Raw genomic sequence first — 21130 nt, 5'->3', positions numbered from 1 at the left:
ATATAGCATGTAAAAAAGACCACCAAAAAGGCAAATAAGGAGATGAGGGCCATCAATCCAAAAGGGAATTAGAATGTCCAATAAATGGAATATCTACAATTACTAAAAAATAAGAAAGAACACACAATTAAAAACACGTAATAAAATAAACACCAGGGGGAATAATTCAAGCTATGGACCAGAGAGTTGAACCACCAACCACTCAGGAACTCATTATAGGAAAGATGAAAAACTGAGTTTTTCATTAAGACCCATGGGGGTCATAGTGCCCAGTTTAATTATCCACCTACACTCTAATTGGGAGAGTTTTTTCCTTTAAATCTCCCCCCAATCCCACCATGAATACAATCAATTCCCCATACTCTTAAAAGGTCGGGATCGCAAGCATGTTTCATTCTGAAATGGCAGGGAATAGTCTTCAAAGATGCAATGTCCTCGACACCAGATGCAGCCCTAATATGTTCCCTTGTGCGAACACACAACTCCCGGGAAATGAGTCCCACAGGGACAGGTGGCAGAATAGACAACGTAGTCACTCGTACAGGAGATGTATTCCCTAATTTGAAATGTTCATTTACCACCTGACGAACAGAAAGTTGTAGTTCGCTCAATACTGTGGCATGGCGCACAGGAGCCACAAGGGAAACTACCCTGTGGAGGGCTACCTGTCACGTGAATGGGGTCCACGTTCGTGTACTGTTCTAGTACCAGAACCCACATTTTTTTTTACTTTTCGGCAGATCCTGAACATCCAGGGGTCCACGTATCGCTACTAAGGAGTTAATAACTGTGTGGGGTATTATAGGGCGTATAAGAGAGCATCATACTGTGTAGAGAGGACCCGTGCAGACCCCAGGAAAGTAACAGGAGCCCCCCCTCACTCCCCACGCAGCCCCTTGGCATGCAGCCCCACGCAACTAGCAAGACCCCCTCCTTCCCCAGGGAGTAACACCACCCCGTCCTTCACCAAGTATCACCCTCTCCCAGCATGACCCTGCTCCCTGAGCAACCTGCTAACATGCAGTAACATCCACTTCTCTGCCCCCTCAGTGTCTTCCGTGCACGGTGGCAGACTACAGCCCCTCTTCACCAGCAGCCACAGCTGTGTGAGGCTTCCTGGTAGCAGAGTTCCGCTGGAGGCCCCGCCTCTTCCTGTGACATCTCGTCACGTGGGTATGACATGGCCAGAGGTCCTTAGCCCGCTCACAGTGACAGTCCACAGCCGGGTGTGCACGCCGGTGGTACCGAGAGGCTGGCTGAGCTGTCACACTGTGTTTCCTGGAGGTTCATATCCGCCATGAGTGCGCCGCTCATTACTGCACGGTGTGACGTCCAGTCCAGTTTTGCTGCTGCTGGAAACAAAACCAAAAGTAACCTTTGTGTCCGGAAGAGCCGCAGTCCCGCCCTCCAGTCCACCGAGGCCACCGACTAGTGCAGTGCCGGGCACAGTACCAAGCAGTGACCCGGGAGCAGGCACAGGGCGGCACCCAGTCTGCATTCATGAGTCCTGGTGGAGCGGCCGTGCCGTGTGTCTGACCTCAGGTGAGTGTCCTGGGAGGTAATACTGCAATACTGACATACAGCGCTCACATTGTACTGCCATGTAGTGCTGTAATACTGACATACAGCGCTCACATTATACTGCCATGTAGTGCTGTAATACAGATATACAGTGCTCACATTATACTGCCATGTAGTGCTGTAATACAGATATACAGTGCTCACACTATACTGCCATGTAGTGCAGTAATACTGACATACAGCGCTCACATTATACTGCCATGTAGTGCTGTAATACAGATATACAGCGCTCACATTATACTGCCATGTAGTGCTGTAATACAGATATACAGTGCTCACACTATACTGCCATGTAGTGCAGTAATACTGACATACAGCGCTCACACTATACTGCCATGTAGTGCTGTAATACTGACATACAGCGCTCACACTATACTGCCATGTAGTGCTGTAATACAGATATACAGTGCTCACATTATACTGCCATGTAGTGCTGTAATACAGATATACAGTGCTCACACTATACTGCCATGTAGTGCTGTAATACTGACATACAGTGCTCACATTGTACTGCCATGTAGTGCTGTAATACTGACATACAGCGCTCACATTATACTGCCATGTAGTGCTGTAATACAGATATACAGTGCTCACATTGTACTGCCATGTAGTGCTGTAATACTGACATACAGTGCTCACATTATACTGCCATGTAGTGCTGTAATACTGACATACAGTGCTCACATTATACTGCCATGTAGTGCTGTAATACTGACATACAGCGCTCACATTATACTGCCATGTAGTGCTGTAATACAGATATACAGTGCTCACATTATACTGCCATGTAGTGCTGTAATACAGATATACAGTGCTCACACTATACTGCCATGTAGTGCAGTAATACTGACATACAGCGCTCACACTATACTGCCATGTAGTGCTGTAATACTGACATACAGCGCTCACACTATACTGCCATGTAGTGCTGTAATACAGATATACAGTGCTCACATTATACTGCCATGTAGTGCTGTAATACTGACATACAGCGCTCACATTATACTGCCATGTAGTGCTGTAATACAGATATACAGTGCTCACATTGTACTGCCATGTAGTGCTGTAATACTGACATACAGCGCTCACATTATACTGCCATGTAGTGCTGTAATACTGACATACAGCGCTCACACTATACTGCCATGTAGTGCTGTAATACTGACATACAGCGCTCACACTATACTGCCATGTAGTGCTGTAATACTGACATACAGCGCTCACACTATACTGCCATGTAGTGCTGTAATACAGATATACAGTGCTCACATTATACTGCCATGTAGTGCTGTAATACTGACATACAGCGCTCACACTATACTGCCATGTAGTGCTGTAATACAGATATACAGTGCTCACATTGTACTGCCATGTAGTGCTGTAATACTGACATACAGCGCTCACATTATACTGCCATGTAGTGCTGTAATACTGACATACAGCGCTCACATTATACTGCCATGTAGTGCTGTAATACAGATATACAGTGCTCACATTATACTGCCATGTAGTGCTGTAATACAGATATACAGTGCTCACACTATACTGCCATGTAGTGTTGTAATACTGACATACAGTGCTCACATTATACTGCCATGTAGTGCTGTAATACTGACATACAGCGCTCACATTATACTGCCATGTAGTGCTGTAATACAGATATACAGTGCTCACATTATACTGCCATGTAGTGCTGTAATACAGATATACAGTGCTCACATTATACTGCCATGTAGTGTTGTAATACTGACATACAGCGCTCACACTATACTGCCATGTAGTGTTGTAATACTGACATACAGCGCTCACACTATACTGCCATGTAGTGCTGTAATACTGACATACAGCGCTCACATTGTACTGCCATGTAGTGCTGTAATACAGATATTCAGCGCTCACATTATACTGCCATGTAGTGCTGTAATACTGACATACAGCGCTCACATTATACTGCCATGTAGTGCTGTAATACAGATATACAGTGCTCACATTATACTGCCATGTAGTGCTGTAATACAGATATACAGTGCTCACATTATACTGCCATGTAGTGTTGTAATACTGACATACAGCGCTCACACTATACTGCCATGTAGTGTTGTAATACTGACATACAGCGCTCACACTATACTGCCATGTAGTGTTGTAATACTGACATACAGCGTTCACATTATACTGCCATGTAGTGCTGTAATACTGACATACAGTGCTCACATTATACTGCCATGTAGTGCTGTAATACTGACATACAGCGCTCACATTATACTGCCATGTAGTGCTGTAATACAGATATACAGTGCTCACATTATACTGCCATGTAGTGCTGTAATACAGATATACAGTGCTCACATTATACTGCCATGTAGTGCTGTAATACTGACATACAGCGCTCACACTATACTGCCATGTAGTGCTGTAATACAGATATACAGTGCTCACATTATACTGCCATGTAGTGCTGTAATACTGACATACAGCGCTCACATTATACTGCCATGTAGTGCTGTAATACAGATATACAGTGCTCACATTGTACTGCCATGTAGTGCTGTAATACTGACATACAGCGCTCACATTATACTGCCATGTAGTGCTGTAATACTGACATACAGCGCTCACATTATACTGCCATGTAGTGCTGTAATACTGACATACAGCGCTCACACTATACTGCCATGTAGTGCTGTAATACTGACATACAGCGCTCACACTATACTGCCATGTAGTGCTGTAATACAGATATACAGTGCTCACATTATACTGCCATGTAGTGCTGTAATACTGACATACAGCGCTCACACTATACTGCCATGTAGTGCTGTAATACAGATATACAGTGCTCACATTGTACTGCCATGTAGTGCTGTAATACTGACATACAGCGCTCACATTATACTGCCATGTAGTGCTGTAATACTGACATACAGCGCTCACATTATACTGCCATGTAGTGCTGTAATACAGATATACAGTGCTCACATTATACTGCCATGTAGTGCTGTAATACAGATATACAGTGCTCACATTATACTGCCATGTAGTGTTGTAATACTGACATACAGCGCTCACACTATACTGCCATGTAGTGTTGTAATACTGACATACAGCGCTCACACTATACTGCCATGTAGTGCTGTAATACTGACATACAGCGCTCACATTGTACTGCCATGTAGTGCTGTAATACAGATATTCAGCGCTCACATTATACTGCCATGTAGTGCTGTAATACTGACATACAGCGCTCACATTATACTGCCATGTAGTGCTGTAATACAGATATACAGTGCTCACATTATACTGCCATGTAGTGCTGTAATACAGATATACAGTGCTCACATTATACTGCCATGTAGTGTTGTAATACTGACATACAGCGCTCACACTATACTGCCATGTAGTGTTGTAATACTGACATACAGCGCTCACACTATACTGCCATGTAGTGCTGTAATACTGACATACAGCGCTCAAATTGTACTGCCATGTAGTGCTGTAATACAGATATTCAGCGCTCACATTATACTGCCATGTAGTGCTGTAATACTGACATACAGCGCTCACATTATACTGCCATGTAGTGCTGTAATACAGATATACAGTGCTCACATTATACTGCCATGTAGTGCTGTAATACTGACATACAGTGCTCACATTATACCACCATGTAGTGCTGTAATACAGATATACAGTGCTCACATTATACTGCCATGTAGTGCTGTAATACTGACATACAGTGCTCACATTGTACTGCCATGTAGTGCTGTAATACTGACATACAGTGCTCACATTGTACTGCCATGTAGTGCTGTAATACTGACATACAGCGCTCACATTGTACTGCCATGTAGTGCTGTAATACAGATATACAGCGCTCACACTATACTGCCATGTAGTGCTGTAATACAGATATACAGTGCTCACATTATACTGCCATGTAGTGCTGTAATACTGACATACAGCGCTCACATTATACTGCCATGTAGTGCTGTAATACAGATATACAGCGCTCACATTATACTGCCATGTAGTGCTGTAATACAGATATACAGCGCTCACATTATACTGCCATGTAGTGCTGTAATACTGACATACAGCGCTCACATTGTACTGCCATGTAGTGCTGTAATACTGACATACAGCGCTCACATTGTACTGCCATGTAGTGCTGTAATACTGACATACAGCGCTCACATTGTACTGCCATGTAGTGCTGTAATACTGACATACAGCGCTCACATTGTACTGCCATGTAGTGCTGTAATACTGACGTACAGTGCTCACACTATACTGCCATGTAGTGCTGTAATACTGACATACAGTGCTCACACTATACTGCCATGTAGTGCTGTAATACTGACATACAGTGCTCATATTGTACTGCCATGTAGTGCTGTAATACTGATGTACAGTGCTCACATTATTCTGCCATGTAGTGCTGTAATACTGACATACAGTGCTCACACTATACTGCCATGTAGTGCTGTAATACTGACATACAGTGCTCATATTGTACTGCCATGTAGTGCTGTAATACTGATGTACAGTGCTCACATTGTACTGCCATGTAGTGCTGTAATACTGACATACAGTGCTCACATTGTACTGCCATGTAGTGCTGTAATACTGACATACAGTGCTCACATTGTACTGCCATGTAGTGCTGTAATACAGATATACAGCGCTCACATTATACTGCCATGTAGTGCTGTAATACTGACATACAGCGCTCACATTATACTGCCATGTAGTGCTGTATTACTGACATACAGCGCTCACATTATACTGCCATGTAGTGCTGTAATACTGACATACAGCGCTCACATTGTACTGCCATGTGCTGTAATACTGACATACAGCGCTCACATTGTACTGCCATGTAGTGCTGTAATACTGACATACAGCGCTCACACTATACTGCCATGTAGTGCTGTAATACTGACATACAGCGCTCACATTGTACTGCCATGTAGTGCTGTAATACAGATATACAGTGCTTACACTATACTGCCATGTAGTGCTGTAATACTGACATACAGTGCTCACATTGTACTGCCATGTAGTGCTGTAATACTGATGTACAGTGCTCACACTATACTGCCATGTAGTGCTGTAATACTGACATACAGCGCTCACACTATACTGCCATGTAGTGCTGTAATACAGACATACAGTGCTCACATTGTACTGCCATGTAGTGCTGTAATACTGACATACAGCGCTCACACTATACTGCCATGTAGTGCTGTAATACTGACATACAGCGCTCACATTGTACTGCCATGTAGTGCTGTAATACAGATATACAGTGCTCACACTATACTGCCATGTAGTGCTGCAATACTGACATACAGTGCTCACATTGTACTGCCATGTAGTGCTGTAATACTGATGTACAGTGCTCACACTATACTGCCATGTAGTGCTGTAATACTGACATACAGCGCTCACACTATACTGCCATGTAGTGCTGTAATACTGACATACAGCGCTCACATTGTACTGCCATGTAGTGTTGTAATACTGACATACAGCGCTCACACTATACTGCCATGTAGTGCTGTAATACTGACATACAGCGCTCACATTGTACTGCCATGTAGTGCTGTAATACTGATATACAGCGCTCACACTATACTGCCATGTAGTGCTGTAATACAGATATACAGCGCTCACACTATACTGCCATGTAGTGCTGTAATACTGACATACAGCGCTCACACTATACTGCCATGTAGTGCTGTAATACTGACATACAGTGCTCACATTGTACTGCCATGTAGTGCTGTAATACTGACATACAGCGCTCACACTATACTGCCATGTAGGGCTGTAATACTGACATACAGCGCTCACACTATACTGCCATGTAGTGTTGTAATACTGACATACAGCGCTCACACTATACTGCCATGTAGTGCTGTAATACTGACATACAGCGCTCACATTGTACTGCCATGTAGTGCTGTAATACTGATATACAGCGCTCACACTATACTGCCATGTAGTGCTGTAATACAGATATACAGTGCTCACACTATACTGCCATGTAGTGCTGTAATACTGACATACAGCGCTCACACTATACTGCCATGTAGTGCTGTAATACTGACATACAGCGCTCACACTATACTGCCATGTAGTGCTGTAATACAGATATACAGCGCTCACATTATACTGCCATGTAGTGCTGTAATACTGACACAGCGCTCACACTATACTGCCATGTAGTGCTGTAATACTGACATACAGCGCTCACACTATACTGCCATGTAGTGTTGTATTACTGACATACAGCGCTCACACTATACTGCCATGTAGTGCTGTAATACTGATATACAGTGCTCACATTGTACTGCCATGTAGTGCTGTAATACTGATATACAGTGCTCACATTGTACTGCCATGTAGTGCTGTAATACAGATATACAGCGCTCACACTATACTGCCATGTAGTGCTGTAATACTGACATACAGCGCTCACACTATACTGCCATGTATTGCTGTAATACAGATATACAGTGCTCACATTAGACTGCCATGTAGTGCTGTAATACTGACATACAGCGCTCACACTATACTGCCATGTAGTGCTGTAATACTGACATACAGCGCTCACACTATACTGCCATGTAGTGTTGTAATACTGACATACAGCGCTCACACTATACTGCCATGTAGTGCTGTAATACTGATATACAGTGCTCACATTGTACTGCCATGTAGTGCTGTAATACAGATATACAGCGCTCACACTATACTGCCATGTAGTGCTGTAATACTGACATACAGTGCTCACATTATACTACCATGTAGTGCTATGATACTGACATACAGCGCTCACATTATACTGCCATGTAGTGCTGTAATACTGACATACAGTGCTCACATTGTACTGCCATGTAGTGCTGTAATACTGACATTCAGTGCTCACATTATACTGCCATGTAGTGCTGTAATACTGACATACAGTGCTCACATTATACTGCCATGTAGTGCTGTAATACTGATATACAGTGCTCACATTGTACTGCCATGTAGTGCTGTAATAAAGATATACAGCGCTCACATTATACTGCCATGTAGTGCTGTAATACTGACATACAGTGCTCACATTATACTGCCATGTAGTGCTATGATACTGACATACAGCGCTCACACTATACTGCCATGTAGTGCTGTAATACTGATATACAGCGCTCACACTATACTGCCATGTAGTGCTGTAATACTGACATACAGCGCTCACATTGTACTGCCATGTAGTGCTATGATATTGACATACAGCGCTCACATTGTACTGCCATGTAGTGCTGTAATACTGACATACAGCGCTCACATTGTACTGCCATGTAGTGCTGTAATACTGACATACAGCGCTCACATTGTACTGCCATGTAGTGCTATGATACTGACATACAGCGCTCACATTGTACTGCCATGTAGTGCTGTAATACTGATATACAGCGCTCACACTATACTGCCATGTAGTGCTGTAATACTGACATACAGCGCTCACATTGTACTGCCATGTAGTGCTGATACTGACATACAGCGCTCACATTGTACTGCCATGTAGTGCTGTAATACAGATATACAGCGCTCACATTATACTGCCATGTAGTGCTGTAATACTGACATACAGTGCTCACATACTGCCATGTAGTGCTATGATACTGACATACAGCGCTCACATTGTACTGCCATGTAGTGCTGTAATACTGACATACAGTGCTCACATTGTACTGCCATGTAGTGCTGTAATACTGACAAACAACGCTCACGCTATACTGCCATGTAGTGCTGTAATACCGACAAACAGCGCTCACACTATACTGCCATGTAGTGCTGTAATACTGACATACAGCGCTCACACTCTACTGCCATGTAGTGCTGTAATACTGACATACAACGCTCACACTACTGCCATGTAGTGCTGTAATACTGACATATAGCGCTCACACTATACTGCCATGTAGTGCTGTAATACTGACATACAGCACTCACACTATATTGCCATGTAGTGCTGTAATACTGACATACAGCGCTCACACTCTACTGCCATGTAGTGCTGTAATACTGACATACAACGCTCACACTACTGCCATGTAGTGCTGTAATACTGACATACAGCGCTCACACTATACTGCCATGTAGTGCTGTAATACTGACATACAGCGCTCACACTATACTGCCATGTAGTGCTGTAATACTGACATACAGCGCTCACACTATACTGCCATGTAGTGCTGTAATACTGACATACAGCTGTCACGGGGTCCTTCTCTGGTATCACACAATCAACAGAGCAAGCGAAGAGTTAACAATTCCAAGACCTTTATTCAGGCAAAAATACGAAAACGTTCCTATTCAGTCCACCACACAAAGGATAAGATAGTCCAGAATAAGAATGCAGTCCAGTATCAGGATAAAATGTCCAGGGAAATGAGATTCCAAAACTCTAGCACCAGAGGATAAAATGGGTCCTTCTCTCTCTGAAGTGCTGTCTGAACATGATCCTGTCCACTCTGGAACTGACTTGCCCAGCTCCTGTTCTCCCCTGACCCCCTTCCTTGTCCAGGATTAGTCAAACAAGTTGAGGCGGTTTCCAGGCCCCCCAGAGGAGAACAAAGGGCCTTAGGGATTAATGCACTACAGGGGTCATCAAGAGACAGATACAGTGAGGCTGTAGACTTACAATGTAATAAGAAAAACATTATGAAAATAACTGGAATTGTTAAAAATAGGAATATACAAAAAATGACATCCACATAACATATCACAACCTCTCCCCCCCCCCCCCCCCCCCCCATAATAAGTGAGCACGCCATGAGGTCCTCTGGCCTGCTCACTTTAGTCCACATTGCTCAGTTATTTATAGTTCCTTGTACAGTGGCAGGGGTAGGTTGGCCTGGGGAGCCTATGGTTCTTCTTGTCGAGACAGTCCATCGGCGTTCTGGTGTTGGCTTCCCCGCTTGTACTGGATGGAGAAGCTGTAGGGTTGTAAGGACAAGCTCCACCGCAGCAATCTTCCATTGTCCCCTGATACGCGATTCAGCCATGTGAGGGGGTCGTGGTCTGTAACAATCGTAAAGTCTGACATACAAGTATGGCTGCAATTTTTTTAGCGCCCATACGATGGCAAGGCACTCCTTTTCAATAGTGGCATAGGCAACTTCCTGATCCAGTAGTTTTCGACTGGCAAAAGCAACAGGATGTTCTTCTCCGGCGGCGTTCACTTGGCTAAGTACTGCCCCAATCCCAAAGATGGATGCATCTGTCTGCACGAGGAACCTGCGTTTATAATCCGGGGTAGCCAAGACAGAAGCAGTGACGAGGGCAGTCTTTAACACTGAAAAGGCATCCTCGCATGCCGTCGTCCACGTCACATTCCTAGGCATGTTCTTGCGGGTCAGGTCGGTTAGGGGCTTGGCCAAGGTGCTGAAGTTAGAAACAAATTTGCGATAGTATCCAGCAGTTCCTAAAAATGCAAGTACCTTCTTTTTAGTCTGGGGTCTACACCAGTTGCTAATGGCTTCCACCTTGGCAGGCTCAATCCTTAGTGTCCCACCCCCTACTCTATGCCCGAGGTACTGCACCTCAGCCATCCCTATTTGGCACTTATCAGGGCGAATGGTCAGTCCTGCAGTAAGGATACAGTCCAGCACTATGCCCAAGTGTTTAAGATGTTCCTCCCAGGTTGTGCTAAAAATTTCGATGTCGTCTAAATAAGCACAGGCAAAGTCCAGACATTGTTGTAACAGTCGATTCACCAGTCTCTGGAACGTAGCGGGGGCAGTTTTCATCCCAAAGGGCATTCCCAGGAACTCATAAAGCCCAAATGGAGTAATGAAGGCTGAGCACTCCCGAACGTCCTCCGTTAGGGGTATCTGCCAGTACCCCTTGCTCAAGTCTAACGTGGTCACAAATTGGGCACTGGCCAGACGATCCAATAGATCATCCATTCTGGGCATGGGATAAGCATCACTCTTGGTGGCATCATTTAGTTGTCTGTAGTCAACGCAGAATCGTGTTGTACCATCCTTCTTGGGGACCAGGACGACAGGAGAGGCCCAAGAACTGTGAGATGGCTGAATAACTCCCAGTTGTTTCATCTCCAGTTCGTTCTTTATCATGCCTTGAACAGCCTCTGGAATCCGGTAGGCAGCCTGCTGGATGGGGCGTTGTCTGGGGGTTTCCACATGGTGGCTGGTGAGAGTAGTCTTCCCCGGCTTTGAGGAGAAAGCCGCAGCCCTCGGCCTTAGTACGGCGACAATATCGTCCTTTTTGTACATCCAATAAATGGGAGCCCAGGGGCACTTGTTCCAGTGATCCTCCAGCTTGGGCAACCTGGAGGAGATCTGGGAGATACTCGGCGGCAGCGGTATCACTAGGGGGGTGGCAGACAGCTAGAACAGGCAGTGATCGGTCGTGGTAGTCTTTCAGCATGTTAATGTGCACGGTTTTCTGTCGTCGACCACTAGAGTCCAGGGCAATAACATAGTGTTAATTTTCTTGACAACCTGATAAGGGACTTCCCACACTGCTTGAAGCTTGTTGGCAGGGGAAGCAGTAATTATGAGCACTTGCTGTCCTTCCATAAATTCCCGGTTCCTGGCATTACGGTCATAGCAGGTTTTTTGTCTGGACTGGGCCATTCGCTGATGTTCTTTAGCGAAGGTAGCTAGCTGGGCGAGACGGTCTCTGAGCTCTAGAACATAGGAAACGATGGGCATTCCGGTATCTGAGATGTCTCCCTCCAAATGTTCTTTCAGAAGAGTGAGAGGCCAACGGACCTTCCGGCTAAACGGTAGTTCGAAGGGAGAGAACCCTGTGGACTCTTGGGGAACCTCCCGATAGGCGAAGAGGAGATGTGGCAGGTACTTTTCCCAGTCTTTCTCAATGTCAACAAAAGCCCTCAGCATATTTTTTAGGGTTCCATTAAAGCGTTCACATAGTCCGTTGGTCTGCGGGTGGTATGGGGTGGTGCGAATGGCTAGAACACCACAGGTATGCCATAGGGACTGGACCAGATCTGACATGAACTGAGTGCCTTGATCCGACAATATTTCACTAGGAAACCCTACCCGGGTAAAGATGGTAACAAGGGCCTCGGCTACCTTTACTGCTGTAATACTGGACAGGGCCATAGCTTCAGGATACCTAGTGGCATAGTCCACCACGGTCAGGATATATTTTTTCCCTGACCTGCTGGGTTGGGCCAGAGGACCTATGATGTCGACAGCTACACATTGAAATGGTTCCTCAATTATGGGCAGGGATTGCAGGGGTACCTTATGTCGAGCTCCTGGATGCCGCATTCGCAGGCACACATCGCAGGTGCGGCAATAATGGGCTACCGACTGCGAGACGCCCGGCCAGTAAAAACTTTGGGTGAGTCTCATTCGGTCCTTTTTCTCCCTTGATGCCCAGCCAAGGGGATATCATGGGCCAGTTGAAGTAGCTGTGCCCTGTACTTCTGAGGGACAATAAGTTGCCTGGTCGTTGCGTCAGGGTTGCCCTGGTCACTGCCCTTTGTTACACGATAATACAGTCCGTTTTCTCGAGTGAAGCCATCCCCATTATCTCCCAAGTGCCCAGTTTCTGCCTTTCGCCTAAGGGCTGCTAAGGTAGTGTCACCCTCTATTTCTCTCCTAAACTCCTTTCTGTCCCAAGACTCTCCCAATGTAGTAGCAGCGAAAGTATTGCTTACCGACTCTGATGCGGTTCGTGGTGGTTGCTCCCCGGTGGGGTCCGGATGACGTAGTGCTTGAAGGGCCTGTAGTCGGGTGACTGCTCCCACAAATTGGCACTGTAACTCCCCAATGTCGTTCCCAAGGAGGATATCTGCAGGAAGTCCTCCCATAACTCCAATCCAACACAGTTTTTCTCCACAACCATAATCCAAACGGACAGAAGCTCGCTGTATATATTTGCGGGCACCCCCCGCCAGGACAATGGGAATTCCCGGACCCTGGTAAATTGCCTCGAGTCGAACCACACTGGGGTCAGCGATAGTCAAGAATGCCCCCGTGTCTCTAAATCCTGACACTTTGTATCCATCAATAAAGACATCCTGCAGGTGGCGTTGCCGTTGCTCTGAGTAGCTAAAGGACAGAGGTCGGAGTCCGTACACTCCAGGAGGGGTATCTATGGTGCCGTGGTCGGTGGTCCACTCTGGTGGGGGTGGTGGTAGCTCTTCCTCAGGTGTGGTGGAGTGTACAAGATGCACTGGACGAGGTGGGGCTCCCTCCGAATCCTGGAGGGACAGCCAGACTGCAAATGTCCAGGTTGCCCACACCCATAACACCTCCTATCTGTGATACCCCCAGGTCGTGGTCGGAACTGTTGGGGCCTAGGATTGTGAGGCGTGATTGTCATCGGCTTGCGACTAGGTGGAAGGGCAGATATAATTGGACGGGGACGGGGCGCGGGAGCAGGCCGTGGTTCATTGTCCAGAAGCCTCCTCCATTGCAGCCGGATAGTAAGGGCTTCATCGGCCAGGGCTGCAGCTCTATCCACGGTACACGGCGTGCGTTCCCGGCAGGGCTATGGAGTCGGTAAGCCAAACCTGCAACTCCGACTCCTCCTCCTCAATTTCTCTTACACCGACTCCGACTCCCACACATATTGCTTATATTTAAGTGAAAAATTTATTGTAGTACAATGTGAACCTCAGACATTTAATCATTTTTATGATCCCATAATCAAGATATTTAGAACAGAATATATATTGGTGTACTACCCGGTTTTCATTCTTTTTGGTACAGATACGATATGGATAGACAGATATGGATAAATGGATAGAGCAGATTTCTAATCTGCTTTTGCTATTGAAAACATTATCTATGAGCTCAAAAACCTTTCAGGTGATGCGGTTTTTTAAAAAGATGATCAGCTTTTGCAGCTGAAAAACGTATCCTCAAAAAACACAGGAAAAACGCTGTGTGTGAATGTAGCCTTAGATCAGGAATAGAACAGCCATTTATAGGACATTTCATAACTTTCCCAAATTCCTATGAAAAAATATTCAGCACATCCTGCATTGAATTACTGTACCCAATTTATTATATATTTTAGGAGTCGGTCCATTTTATACCGACTCCAACTCCGACTCCACCAAAATGAGCACCGACTCCGACTCCTCGACTCCGACTCCACAGCCCTGGTTCCCGGACCCATTCCCGTACCTCTGCAGGGCACTTGGTAAGAAATTGTTCTATAAGGAACGCCTGTATAACATCTTCCACAGTAAAGGCGTTTTCTGCTTCCAGCCATCTCGGACATCTTATGTGCATACATCCTAAACGATCCCCCCGTGGTGCATGGGAGGTCTCAGAACTTGGCTAGCATGGTAATCCAGGATAGTCCGCTTTACAATGTTATAATCCTGATTCCGCAGTGCATCAATGGTTCGGTAAGCCTTCGCCATGCTTCCGTTCAGGAGCCCTACTAACAAACGCATCCAGCTAGAGTTGGGCACCTCCATCACAGCACACTGCTGCTCAAAGTCTTTGAAGAACCCCTCCACATCTCCAGAAGCCTCATCAAATGGCTTAAACTGTCCGGGTGATCCGTACAGGCACCCGCCCGGATTGTTGGGGTTACACTCCACGTTGCGTTACTCCCTCTTTCAAGCTCCATTGCTTCCTGTCTCCGCTGTGCCCGGCGGGCAGCCTCCTCCTTGTACTCCTCAGAGTTGCCGGGGCCCAGAACCACCATCTCTTCTTCGTACCACACCAACCACTGGCTTTTCTGGAAGGGGATCCCTGTCTCCAGTGCTCGTCCTTCAGACATCTGGGAGGAGGTGGCCGGGCTAGCGCCCACCAGTAGATCGATTAAGGCCTCTTTAGTCAGTCCCTGGTAGTCCAGGCCCAGGTCTCTGTCTCTCTCCAGTAAACTGCATACAGTCCAATTTCTGTACTCACACTGTGGGTGGTTCTCCATTGGGTTACGCTCTGTTGATCCCACTGCTGCCACCAGTTGTCACGGGGTCCTTCTCTGGTATCACACAATCAACAGAGCAAGCGAAGAGTGAACAATTCCAAGACCTTTATTCAGGCAAAAATACGAAAAGGTTCCTATTCAGTCCACCACACAAAGGATAAGATAGTCCAGAATAAGAATGCAGTCCAGTAACAGGATAAAATGTCCAGGGAAACGAGATTCCAAAACTCTAGCACCAGAGGATAAAATGGGTCCTTCTCTCTCTGAAGTGCTGTCTGAACACGATCCTATCCATTCCGGAACTGACTTGCCACGCTCCTGTTCTCCCCCGACCCCCTTCCTTGTCCAGGGTTAGTCAAACAAGTTGAGGCGGTTTCCAGGCCCCCCCAGAGGAGAACAAAGGGCCTTAGGGATTAATGCACTACAGGGGGTCATCAAGAGATAGATACAGTGAGGCTGTAGACTTACAATGTAAAAAGAAAAACACTGAAAATAACTGGAATTGTTAAAAATAGGAATATACAAAAAATGACATCCACATAACATATCACACCATCACACAGCGCTCACACTATACTGCCATGTAGTGCTGTAATACAGATATACAGTGCTCACATTATACTGTCATGTAGTGCTGTAATACTGACATACAGCGCTCACACTATACTGCCATGTAGTGCTGTAATACAGATATACAGTGCTCACATTATACTGCCATGTAGTGCTGTAATACTGACATACAGCGCTCACATTCAGGGCTGGAATGGCCTTCTGGCAAATGCCAGAAGGGCCTATCTGTTCGTGGGCCGCCTTGTCTGCTACGTCGTCAACAGAGTCAGTGTTCTCAAGACATCCGTACTGTTAAAGTTGTGACAGAGCACAAAGTCGCTGGTCCGTCACTTACCCGAGCAGGCCACAGATATCATTAGAAATATTGGTCTTGTAGTAAATCTTGCTGTCCTGCATCCAGAGTAATAGTAGTAATATATCCCATCTGGTGCTTGGGGACGGGGACAACATGGGCCTGTGTGATTTCAAATACCAGGGCTGAAATTCAGCCCCAGTCCATACCTGCTCACATTATACTGCCATGTAGTGCTGTAATACTGACATACAGCACTCACATTATACAGACATACAGTGCTCCCATTATACCACCATGTAGTGCTATAATACTGACATACAGTGCTCACATTATACTGCCATGTAGTGCTATAATACTGACATACGGCACTCACATTATACTGCAATGTAGTGATATAATACTGACATACAGCGCTCACATTATACTGCCATGTAGTGCTATAATACTGACATGCAGCGCTCACATTATACTGCCATGTAGTGCTATAATACTGACATACAGCACTCACATTATACAGACATGCAGTGCTCCCATTATACCACCATGTAGTGCTATAATACTGACATACAGTGCTCCCATTATACCACCATGTAGTGCTATAATACTGACATACAGTGCTCCCATTATACCACCATGTAGTGCTATAATACTGATATACAGTGCTCCCATTATACAACCATGTAGTGCTATAATACTGACATACAGCGCTCACATTATACTGTTATGTAGTGCTGTAATACTGACATATAATGGGAGCATTGTATGTCCGTATTATAGCACTACATGGTGGTATAATAGGAGCACTGTATGTCAGTATTATAGCACTACATGGTGTTATAATGGAAGCACTGTATGTCAGTATTACAGTACTACGTGGTAGTACAATGTGAGCACTGTATATCTGTATTATAGCACTACATGGTGGTATAATGTGAGCACTGTATATCAGTATTACAGTACTACATGGTGGTACAATGTGAGCGCTGTATATCTGTATTACAGTACTATGTGGTGGTATAATGTGTTCAATGTACATTAGTATAGCAGCACTACATAGCGGTATAATGTGAGAACTGTACATCAGTACTGTAATACAGATATACAGTGCTCACATTATACCATCATGTATTACTGTAATACAGATATACAGCGCTCACATTGTACCATCACGTAAGGCCGGGGTCACACTAACCGACGCAAAATACGGTCCGTATTCTACATGCGTAATATGGATGAATGACCCTTTAACAGTGCTCCGTATGTCATCCGTAAGCAAGGTGTGGTCGCGTATTTTGCGCATGTCAGCATCCGTATGTAATCCGTATTGCGAGATTTTCTCGCAGCCTTGCAAAATGGACATTTAACAGTTTTGAGGCCTGCAAACTATTTAAATCATTAGCATGCACCCTATTTATTGCCTCAGGAACAGGTGGCTGCCTCCATTCTGGCCATTTGTGACCTTGCCTTCACTAGGTGTGTTGCTGTTGTATGTGCAACATGGCAAACAGTCTGACTTTCAACACAACTGAGCAGGTTCTCTTCAACTGGCTTTTGTCACGCCGCTTTGGTCAACCATACCCAGTGATAGTGGATCCACGGAGGAGGAAACGCATGTGGGTCCATCCACTTTTGAGGCAACAACTCACAAGAGGTCATTTTCACCGCCTCTATTCTTCTCTGCGGGAGCATCCGGAAAAAAATACTGTCGCATGAGTCTTGCAACATTTGATCTCCTCTTGTAGACAGTGCGCCCTGGGATAACCTTTCAGGACACAAGGATGCGCAAAGCTATATCTGCAGAGGAGCGACTTCTACTCACATTACGGTATGTACTACACAACCACATTCTCTATGTTCATGATGTGTTGGCCAAAGTATGTATTTTTTGCTTCTTGGACTAAGTTTAATACCCTCATCTTATTCCAAATATGTTTAAACTTACAGACCAGAATGTTGTGTGTAATATGTACTGAATATCACTTAGTCATTGTGCGACTAAATAGTGATTCAGATCTACTAACACACATAACAAGTTTGTATGTATGTACCTGGTCTCTTGTTAATTTGTGCATTCTAAAATGTTTCATTTCTGTTGTTCAGCTTCCTGTCCACTGGCCTGTTTTATGCCGGCCTCCACCATGAGTTTCTCATTGGAAGATCTACCATTTCTGGCATAGTCAGGTTGACATGTAGTGAAATATGGTCAAGACTACTTCAACTCGTCATGGCCGAGCCCAGGATGGAAGACTGGTTGAGGATATCAAGGGACTTTGAGGAGGAATGCCAGTTTTCTAATTGTGTTGGGGCCCTGGATGGGAAACATATCCGGGTGCGTAAGCTGCCGAACTCTGGCTCCCAATTCTTCAATTAGAAACAGTACTTTTCTGTTGTATTGTTGGCTCTGGCCGACCCTCAATACAAGTTTATAGTTGTTGACATTGGGGCCTATGGAAGGACGGAAGACTCTAGAGTCTTCAATACTTCTATTATGGGTCGGCGGCTACGCACCAACCAGTTGGATCTACCACCACCACGCCAGCTACCAGGCTCCACTCAAGAATCGGTCCCTTATGTCCTTGTGGCAGATGAGGCGTTTCAGTTAACGCGCAATGTCATGAGGTCATATCCCCGGCGCAACCTGGACCACCGGTGCAGAATTTTTAACTTGCGCCTATCATGTGCTCGACGACTGGAGTGTTCCTTTAGCATTCTTTGTGCCAAATGGCGGGTACTCCAGTCTGCCATTCAGCTGAGTGAACAAAATGTTAATGAAGTTGTTAAAGCATGTGTCATTCTTCATAACTTCAGCTGGTGTTGTGCGTGGGTCGTACAATGTGCGTAGGGCGAGACCACCTATCCACCTTCAATGTAGACCGCTCTCTGGGCTCAAAGTGCGCGATATTTACAAAAATTACTTTGTCACCTTTGGGGGAAACTTCTTGGCAAGAGCATGCTGTGTCTGTTATAATTTTTTGGTTTGTCTGTCTAAATATATATATTTAAACCCTTTATAATTCTATGACTGTTCAATTGCACCTTTTTTTTAGAATTGAGACAGACGTAAAATGTAGTAGACTAATGTTTACTTTTGCATTTTTTTTTTTTTTTTTTGAAGAAAAACATATTATTGCCATATGATAAATGTGGCAATGGGCCAATTTGGCCTTTGTGCAGATGTGAACATTGGGTACAAATAACATTTTCTGACATACAAAACAACCACAAAACCATTAGGCAATACCAAAATGGCAACATTATAAATTTTTGTAGGGGAGGAGAAGGTGGAAGACCAGCCTGTGTTTGCTGCTGGCTACTCTGCCCAACTTGGCCATCGCCCTGTGTGGGGGCATACTGTTTCCCATGATGTGGGTAGTGTACTGCCTCCTGGGATTGTGGTTGGTACTGGCCAGAGTGATACTGGAGAGGGACCTCTTGTTGGGGCTGGTAGGCCCGTAACTCATACCCACCAAAACCAGGTTGGGACCAGCCTCCAACACAGGGTGGGAACAAGTGACCATATTGGTGAGGTTGGCTAGAGCCGGATATACAGTTGTGGCCAAAAGCATTGACACCCCTGCAATTCTGTCAGATAATACTCAGTTTCTTCCTGAAAATGATTGCAAACACAAATTCTTTGGTATTATCTTCATTTAATTTGTCTTAAATGAAAAAACACATAAGAGAATGAAGCAAAACATTGATGATTTCACACAAAACTCCAAAAATGGGCCAGACAAAAGTATTGGCACCCTCAGCCTAATACTTGGTTGCACAACCTTTAGCCAAAATAACTGCGACCAACTTGCTTCCGGTAACCATCAATGAGTTTCTTACAATGCTCTGCTGGAATTTTAGACCATTCTTTGGCAAACTGCTCCAGGTCCCTGATATTTGAAGGGTGCCTTCTCCAAACTACCATTTTTAGATCTCTCCACAGGTGTTCTATGGGATTCAGGTCTGGACTCATTGCTGGCCACCTTAGAAGTCTCCAGTGCTTTCTGTCAAACCATTTTCTAGTGCTTTTTGAAGTGTGTGTTGGGTCATTGTCCTGCTGGAAGACCCATGATCTCTGAGGGAGACCCAGCTTTCTCACACTGGGCCCTACATTATGCTGCAAAATTTGTTGGTAGTCTTCAGACTTCATAATGCCATGCACACGGTCAAGCAGTCCTGTGCCAGAGGCAGCAAAGCAACCCCAAAACATCAGGGAACCTCTGCCATGTTTGACTGTAGGGACCGTGTTCTTTTCTTTGAATGCCTCTTTTTTTCTCCTGTAAACTCTATGTTGATGCCTTTGCCCAAAAAGCTCTACTTTTGTCTCATCTGAACAGAGAACATTCTTCCAAAACGTTTTAGGCTTTTTCAAGTAAGTTTTGGCAAACTCCAGCCTGGCTTTTTTATGTCTCGGGGTAAGAAGTGGGGTCTTCCTGGGTCTCCTACCATACAGTCCCTTTTCATTCAGACGCCAATGGATAGTACGGGTTGACACTGTTGTACCCCCGGACTGCAGGGCAGCTTGAACTTGTTTGGATGTTAGTCAAGGTTCTTTATCCAACATCCGCACAATCTTGCGTTGAAATCTCTTGTCAATTTTTCTTTTCTGTCCACATCTAGGGAGGTTAGCCACAGTGCCATGGGCTTTAAACTTATTGGTGATACTGCGCACGGTAGACATAGGAACATTCTGGTATTTGGAGATGGACTTGTAGCCTTGAGATTGCTCATGCTTCCTCACAA

General features: G+C 45.1%; 1 protein-coding gene across 4 annotated transcripts in view; it reads left to right on the top strand.

Moving 5' to 3' along the window:
- Positions 1–1133: 1133 nt before the first annotated feature.
- The window catches only part of AZI2 (5-azacytidine induced 2), a 100848-nt gene continuing 80851 nt past the window's right edge, over positions 1134–21130 (top strand). For 2 of the 4 annotated variants that reach the window (XM_073568571.1, XM_073568577.1), the window contains exon 1: positions 1136–1542. The gene's annotated coding sequence lies outside the window, so the exon portion shown is untranslated. Of the gene's footprint in view, positions 1543–21130 lie in introns of all 4 variants that reach the window. The other 2 variants (XM_073568583.1, XM_073568564.1) reach the window with 2 other exon arrangements.

The sequence above is a fragment of the Dendrobates tinctorius genome, unplaced genomic scaffold (assembly GCF_039654945.1).
Source record: "Dendrobates tinctorius isolate UK_male_01 unplaced genomic scaffold, ASM3965494v1 ptg000005l, whole genome shotgun sequence".
Classification (NCBI taxonomy): Eukaryota; Metazoa; Chordata; class Amphibia; order Anura; family Dendrobatidae; genus Dendrobates; species Dendrobates tinctorius.
This window is presented reverse-complemented; position numbering and strand designations above follow the sequence as displayed.